Raw genomic sequence first — 8,978 nt, 5'->3', positions numbered from 1 at the left:
GAGGGTATGACAATAAGGTTCTAAACAAAAATGAGTTTAATTTCCTTGACACAAAATATCCAAAAATACCTATTTTTTATTTTCTACCGAAAATACATAAAAGTATGACAAACCCCCCTGGACGTCCAATTATAAGCGGCATCGACTCATTAACCAACAACGTATCACAATATGTTGATTTCTTTCTCCAGCAATACGTTATTAAAAGTCCCTCATATTTAAAAGATACAATGGACATACTTAAGACTTTGGCCGATATTACATGGTCTACAGACTACATATGGGCAACAATGGACGTCACTTCACTTTACACTGTCATCCCCCACAAGTTAGGTATAGAGACTATCAAGAAAGCCCTTGTTTCAGATACTAATATGGACAAATTACAGAGTAAATTTATTACTGACTGTATACATTTTATTCTCACACATAACTATTTTTCTTTTAATGAGACTTTTTATCTACAGACATGTGGTACCGCAATGGGAACCAGATTCGCGCCGAGCTATGCTAACCTTTATGTGGCTGATTGGGAGGCCAATCATATTTGGAACAACAATCCGTTCGGCGCGAATCTGGTTCTCTGGAAGAGGTACATTGATGATGTACTTATAATATGGCAAGGTGATGTTCAAAACTTACATAATTTTATAGCATATATTAACCGTAATGAATATAATTTACATTTTACATCAAGTACTGACAAACAACAAATAGACTTTTTAGATCTTACCCTTTTTATTAGAGACAACAAAATAAACACCAAAACTTTTTTTAAGCCCACAGATGGTAACGGTTTTATTGATTTTTCCAGTCGCCACCACCCCAGCTGGCTTAGAAACATACCCAAGGGACAAATCACTAGAGTACGTAGAAACTGTACCAATGACGAAGACTTTATGACACAAAGCCACCTTCTATTAGATAAATTTGAAGAAAGAAATTATCCAAAAGATCTCCTAACAGATAGTTTTGATACGATACAGAAAAAAAGAAGGGAAGAATTTATAAACCATAACAAAAAACAGAGAAACAAAGATGGGTATGATTTCTCCTTCCTAACTCAGTATAATGATAGAGCACCTCAAATCAAGAAAGCATTAAGCAGATGCTGGCCTATTTTAAAGGAAGACGAGATACTACAGGGTCATCTCCCAGATAAACCGAAAATTATATATAAAAAACTAGCTAATTTAAAAACTATTTTGGCACCTAGCTTACTACCTAATGAAGATGAAAAGAAAGAACATCAGAACTTTCTAACGGACAAATCCCCGGGTTTTCATAAATGTGGGAGGTGTAAAGTGTGTAGAACGTGCAATACCCAACAAAAGAAAATCACAGTCTTTAAATGTAATAATACAGGGAAAGAATACCCAATAAAACATTTCATCCATTGCAACACTAAAAATGTGATATATTTATTGGAGTGTAAGTGCGGCCAACAGTACATTGGACGCACTACAAGAGAACTTAAAGTCAGAATACTGGAACATCTAGGGGGAATACGGAATGTAAATACTAAACACAGTGTACCTAGACACTGTAATAATTGCACAATGTTTTCATTATCAGACTTTAAAATTCTAGGAATTGATCTGATAAAAACACACTGGAGAGGAGGCGACATAAATACAGTATTGTCTAAAAAGGAGACTGAATGGATTTTTAAATTTCAGACATACAAAAAGGGTGGCCTAAATACTGATCTGGATATACTTGCTTTTATTGACTGATTAAAAAAGTATTTTAATATATTTTTAATATATTTATTATATATTTTAATATATTTATTCTAACATATTGGTCTTATATAAACAGTCTTAAAACCAGTAAGGAAACCAGATAGATAGATATAGGGCATAATGAATTCATTTAAATCCATTCATCTATATTAATTTTTTTTTTTTTTTTTTTTTTTTTTTTGTATTTTATGGTAATTAAAATCTAATGTACCTATTTAAATCCATTCTTTTACGTATTTAATGATAACTAAAATCCTAGCCATATTTTATTATTCATTAATCTTGCCTCATTTTTATCCATTTCCATTTTTATTTCCACATATTTTTACTAATTAATAACCAAGTCATTCATTAATTCATTTAAATACCATACAAAATAAAAGATCAATGTCTCTCTATATTTATATAAACTAATGATTATCTTTATTTATTTATTTATTTATTTCAATAGTCTCTCTGTGGATAAACTGTGATATTACATCTTCCTATATATACACAGTTACACAAGCCATTTATCAATTTAAAGATCACACAAAATAAAATATTAATGTCTCTCTAGATTTACATAAGCTAAAGATTATCCCTATTTACCTCATGAGTCTCTCTATGGACAATCTGTCAGATCACATCTCTATATATGCACATACCATACACTATCTCTTTATACCATTCTCTCATTTACACTGTTCCGTCCTCCATCCACATTTTATGTCATAAAACCCCTAATATATTTCCTCTCTCCTCTACCAAAACATCCTGCATACGAGCGACATCAAAGATCTTTCAGACATCTCGCTTGAGAATTAATACTGTTATCCGACGAGCCTGCAAACAGAAAGGGGAGAGGACTTGCGTCTGAAATGAAAGGAGGTTCGCAGCGTCCCAGTTGCTAGGAGACGCACGGAGACCATGTGACACGCCGTAGACACAGGAGGGATGGACTACCGAAGCATCACGGTTGCCGAGCAACGACGGGAACAGCGCGCTGACGTCAAACCAGGAAGTAAAGACGGAATACGGAACAAGGACAATAAACATATAAATAGACTCTCTACACCCACGAACACCATGAATTTTTCGGAAAGAAACTGTTCTCCTGAGGAAGCCGACAGGCGAAACGCGTTGAGGACTACCTACGAGGACTATTTGATGCTGTTGATTCCATTGCTTTTAACTTTGGACTTTTATTTGAAGTGCCTGAAAATCGACCATCTTGTAAGTGCATTTTTTAATTTCCTATAACAACTACAGGAATTTACTGCACCATTGGCCGTTCTCTTTTTATCAATTTTTTAGCTACAAGAAGAAATAAAGAAAGAATTTTATTCTGAAGAGCCTTGACCATCCGTACTTTTGTGAGTGCATACATTACACGTACACATAGTACTTGAATCCCACAGTATTGCACTATTATTGTTTATTTTTTTTCTCCCACATATGTACATGCGCGCCTAATTTTGGGTTGCTTTAGTCCTTAAAATCATAAGGATCAATCAGAGTGAGGTAGGTAATTCTATAAAAACAAGGAAGCATAGAAAAAGTCTTCAAAATAGGCATTTATGGAATAAAAGATACTATTTGGCACATACAATAAATGTATCTGTATATATATATATATACTGAGATCCTTTATTCTTCTCTGATCTAAATAAAATACTTAAATATGAATCTTCTATAAGAAATTGCATCGAATGCCTTACTGAAATCTAGATATACTAGATATACTGCTCTTTTTTGTTGTTAAGCAGATAGCAGAGCACTAAGGAAATTCTTTAAAAAAAATCCTGATTCTATATAAATAAGTGTGCAGGAGAGGGGTAAATACAGATAAGCCTTTTAAAAGGTTTTCAAGTAAAAACAGCTTTTTATTGCATGCTCACTCAGCAGTGTGAAGGGTAAAAACGCAATAATTCCTGATAGCTTAACAGTGCTTTAAAGGATCATAGCCTTAGCCCTCTGTTATGGGATATTAAGATAGGAGAAATACAGAGTGGCCATTAAAAACTTATGATAACATGCAAAGATGGTCAAAAGTGGCGAAATGTAATTTGTATATACATAATACATAAATTTATACATACATAATTAAAAATAACACAAGGTCCTCACAACCCCTTATTAAGTATGGAGTGAGTTCTATACTTATACAACTATTTACATGCAATTAATCAACTACCATTATGCTTATCATGTGTGGCGTGTCAAAACATGTCTCTGACACTTAGAAACTCAAGTTCCACACCTGAAGGGATGATACCCAAAATAGTAAATGTAAACCAATGTGTTTTTTTTCTTTATGTTTTAATTCTGTAATCCAAAGGGCATTTTCCTGTAAAAAGACATATGGCAAATCTAAATAGCAGTATAGAAAGGTATTACTGATTAATGGAACTTATGTTTTTGAAAAAAACTAAGTTAAAATATTAACACTGCTACACATGCCTCACCTTCCATTCACCTACGCCAGAAGTACTAATAAAACAAAATTCTTTTCCCTGAGACGAGTGCTCTCCAGAGATGAGACAAAAGAAGACATTGAGTGGTGTACAAATGTTAAGCCTCCTAGCATTATTCCCATGCTGCTATTCTACCACTCCTTTCTTTTCTTTCTTGTGACATGATGAATGAAACAAATGCAGAAGTATTTTTCTTCATCTGCCTGAAAAAAAAGCATTACCTTGGATGCTGAAACTAAATTACTACCCTGACTCATGATCTAGAGATATGAGACAGATTTTCCCCTTATTATTGCAGTTGAATTATTCAGCGGTGCCCATTAGCAAAATGATAGCATGACAATTTTATATTTAGACTACCTTGCTGACTGCATTGCAACTTACATCTAAAACTCTTTTAAACTGTTTCTGACAAGAAGTACATACATTGACTGCAATTAGTGAAAAGGTGAATATGGTAATTGCTTACTCTGGCTAAAGTGGAAACACATTGCGAGCAACAAAACATTAACCAACATCTATATTTCCCTGCCTAGCCTTATCTACAAGACCATACCTCTTTAATTACAAATGAAAAACAGTAGTTAGGACTTTAATGAAATTATTTCACAACCGTATTCTTAATGGGACACTGAGAGACTCATTCATCCTTATTAGTCAATTTCATTGTAAAAAATGACATTTATTTTTTTTCCAGACTTTGTTCTCTGTAACTCATATACTGTCAAACCAATCCTTTTTTGCTTTGTTAAAAGCTGTTGCCTTTCCCAGTTGTTACATTGCAGTACTTCAAAATTGAATCTTGGTGATCTGATGTCATTTTAATCTGACAAACCGAAGAGCATTCCTCAACTTTCTCCTGTGTATTTGCTATAACTTTCTTAATCGTCTGTGTTCAGCTGTCTCTTTTTCACCAACCGTAACACGATTAAACTTCAATTTAAAGTGACATTAGAAGCTGCTTTATTACTTTGGTATATTTAAACACCTGTAAACAAAATATAGGATTCACATTTAAATGTTACTTGAGCAAACAAACAACAGCACTTTTATGTAGTCTTTTAAAATTTACTGTCAATCATTTTGTAGAATTCAACAAGCTGGTAAATTCCTTCTGTTGCTGGTATGCAAAATGTGTTATCCTAGAGCAGGATGCTGTATTCTGCACAAACGAAACTACATGTGTTATTTCACAAATATTTAGGTGTTTTTTGTAATATTGAAAGCAGGTGTTAAAAGTGTAATTTTCATGTAATGTAAATAACACTTAAGTGTTACATTTAATAAATAATGATTTTTCATTACAAGTATTTAACTGTGTTTACACACAATTGGAATTAGCCAAAATACAATGTGTCAGAGCAATTTTATATTTGAAATATACCATACTTTTCATTGTGTGTTATTTGTTTCCTGCTAATTATGGTAAAATTTGTATGTATAAGAAGGAAATTGTCTTCGTCTCGTACCGAAAAAATAAATAATCATCAGTCATACATGTGTGTTTTCAGGACAGGAAGAACTTTCTTTACATGCCATTATTTTAATTGTATCATATAATTTACTACAAATAGCATACGGAGACCCCCTCCTTCAGCCTGCAGCTGCTCCAGCCGCCACGGAGGAGAGGAAGACCTCCATCCACCTCCATGAGCCCTATACTTATAGGTCACAATCATGCCACATACAGAACGGCCGCTATAATCACTGAATGGGAAGTAACATCAGACTTTAAAAATATTTTGGCACCAAAACCCCTAATTGGTGCCTAGTCACTTCCCATCCTATATAACCCCTCGGTAGACATGCTCTCTGATGGTCATGCCTATGCTACATAGTGCTTTTTTTAACAATTTTTATTTATTTATTGATTTATTTGTTCATTTATTTTACTAATCACATTGTGATTAGAAAGCTGGGCTCCATTGATTTGCATGGTTGAATGTAGTATTTGTAGAGACCCTCTTGGAAACTTGTTTTTATTTCTAAAGGACACTGTCATCTTGTGAGAGGGTCACAGTGCTTCCTGGGGTGAGTCTGCGGTGTCACTGAATGCCCCACTATGGCTATTTTAAATCAGGCATCCATCACCATACAATATATGGCCGACATTGATATCTGGAGGAGTGGCCACATGGGGCCCCTGCTGCTGACATCAAGGCATTACAGCAACTCTGGGTGAAGAAAGCGACCCTAGATCACTTTCTACACCATTTTAAAGTCATGACGTGCCAGGCATGCCAATTGTCACCAACAGGATGTTTTTCCGAGACATGCCTGGCACGTCAATTGTCGTGAATGGGTTTAATCATTTTAGTTAACCTTTAACTAGAATTAACACTCAACTTCTTAGGGAATGGACCCATCAGTTTTTTTAAAACGGTGTGAAAATACATATCAAATTAGATTTAATGACACAAAAAAACCACATTTATGTGTAATCTATCTATCTATCTATCTATCTATCTATCTATCTATCTATCTATCTATCAGCCATTTATCTCAGCTGCATGAAAGGGTAATCATAATATGGAAACAGTTATTAATAGTTGTTAAATGTGCTATAAATTGCTATAAACTAATGACTTCAGTTCTTTGCTTCCTTGGCTTGCTTGTAAACTTCTCCAAAATAAAACATCCACTGGAGAATATATTTTGAGTTATTACACTCACCCATTTCATAACTTTATTCTGCCTCTCATTATTTTCTACAATTAGTTTACCAATAAAAAAATGCCATAAATCATAACATTTGGAATCAGAGGTACTTGAATTGAGGATATAACCATGAATCTATATAACCTTTCAAGGTTACATTTTTATCTGCCTCTGTCATGTAGATACAATTAGCATAAAACTGTAGAGGGATAACAATTTAAAAACATCTTTAAAGTGGAAATAACAAGTGCATAGTTTCACATCGCTATGTACACCTGTTTAAATTGGCAGTATATTACTTTTATGTCATCTTTGTTAATAAACATGTGCACCTTACTGTTCAAAGCAGAGAAGGTAGAGATTTATGAGGTGAAGGACAACACCTGAAATTGCCCTGGTCATATCTTTGTCTATTATTGTTCAAAAACATATGCAATGCATTGACATTTGTTATATTGCTGTTATAGTAAGTAACGGACATCTGCATCTCCTCGGACATAACCCAGCGGGAACCTCCGACAAAATGGTGGCGGTTGCGTTGACGTCCTCTCCTCGATCCTCAAATCAGGGGAGAGAACATCACCACAAGCACCTTCATTTTGCCGTAACTTGAACTGAGGGCAATGTCCGGTGACGTCCTCTCTCCCAATTGAAGAAGCGGGGAGAGGACATCACCACAAGTGCTACCATATTGCCCTCAGTTAAAGATGTGGCAAAATGACAGCCACCGTATTGCCCTCAGTTCAAGTTGTGGGTCTTTCATTAACATCTTCTTCCCCAAAGTTCCCATCTCATTATGTCTGAAGATAGCAGGGAGCAGAGAAGAAGATGCAGAGAGCAGAAGATGCAGACGTGGAAGTAGTCGGCAGAAGTGGAAATGGCCGGCAGAAGCGGAAGTAGTCGGCAGAGAAGGTAAAAGGGCCCACGAATTTCAGGTGTAAATTTGCAATTCGTACGAATCCGAATGCACAAGTCTAATTAACGTTCTCTAACAGATCTTCTTAGATTTGATTATAAATATGACACCACACTTATACTCACAAAAAAGATGCAGGGAAAAACAACAAAAGATGTGTATTTCAGTGTAATGCACACACGGACAAATTTAATTATCATCAAACCCTAATTAATCCCCAAGTATTAAGAAATGCAGTATCAGCAGAAGTCATCAATGCCATATGCTAATTAACAATAATATACGTCAAAAATAATTATCTCCATTGTTCTTTGTCATATAACACTGCCCTAATTGTACTTTGGAGATTGTTGACTGTATATGGTTGTAAATGTTTTTACATTTCTTGGGGTTTAATGAGCAATTTACGAAAATACTGGTAATAGGCTGAAAAATGAAATCAAAGGAAAGACTAATTGTAAGTATAAAATAAATTTTGCCCCAAGTCTAAAATATTTTTTTTTAAATAATATTATAGTGCTGCTGCAACATATTAAATGTTTGCTAACATACAAGGTGATTTGAAGACATAGAACACAAAGAATATGTTTGCTGTAAAAAATTTGCCACTCTCTCCTGCTGTTCCATCGGGCTCGTCGGGACAGCAGGATATAAGACCCCATGAGAATGATGAATTATGGCAATGTTTACCATGACTAAAGTTATGCTCCTGCAGCCTTTAATATTACAGCAGAACATTTGTATGATACAGAGAAAAGATGTAGAAATGCTGTATACACATCTTATATGTTCATTTTATTTTTTAATGCATCTTGGATGCCATTTTCCACGGACTTCAATGCATTTTATTGCATGTAAAGTTATAGGAGTTACAGAAGTTAGGAAATTATATCACTGTCTCATTTAACTCCTTTCTGGCTGCCTCTACCGGAACTGGGTAGTGTGTGCAGAAAGCATATTGCCTCAGTAGCTCACTCATTGAAATCAGTGGACATATCAGCAGCCAATCATATGTATGCTAGCAAGATATCAGTTTCCACATAAGATACATGTGATTGGCTGATGCTACCTGTCACGGAAGCCTCCGTGCCATGGGCTCCTGGAGGGGACTGAGTGCCAGCCTGCTTCCTACAGACTATGGGCCCTGGTAAGGAGTGCCACGTTATCCAAATCATAAGAGACTCTAAAGACTGTGGAGTAGAG

The sequence above is a fragment of the Spea bombifrons genome, chromosome 5, assembly GCF_027358695.1.
Source record: "Spea bombifrons isolate aSpeBom1 chromosome 5, aSpeBom1.2.pri, whole genome shotgun sequence".
NCBI lineage: Eukaryota > Metazoa > Chordata > Amphibia > Anura > Pelobatidae > Spea > Spea bombifrons.
This window is presented reverse-complemented; position numbering follows the sequence as displayed.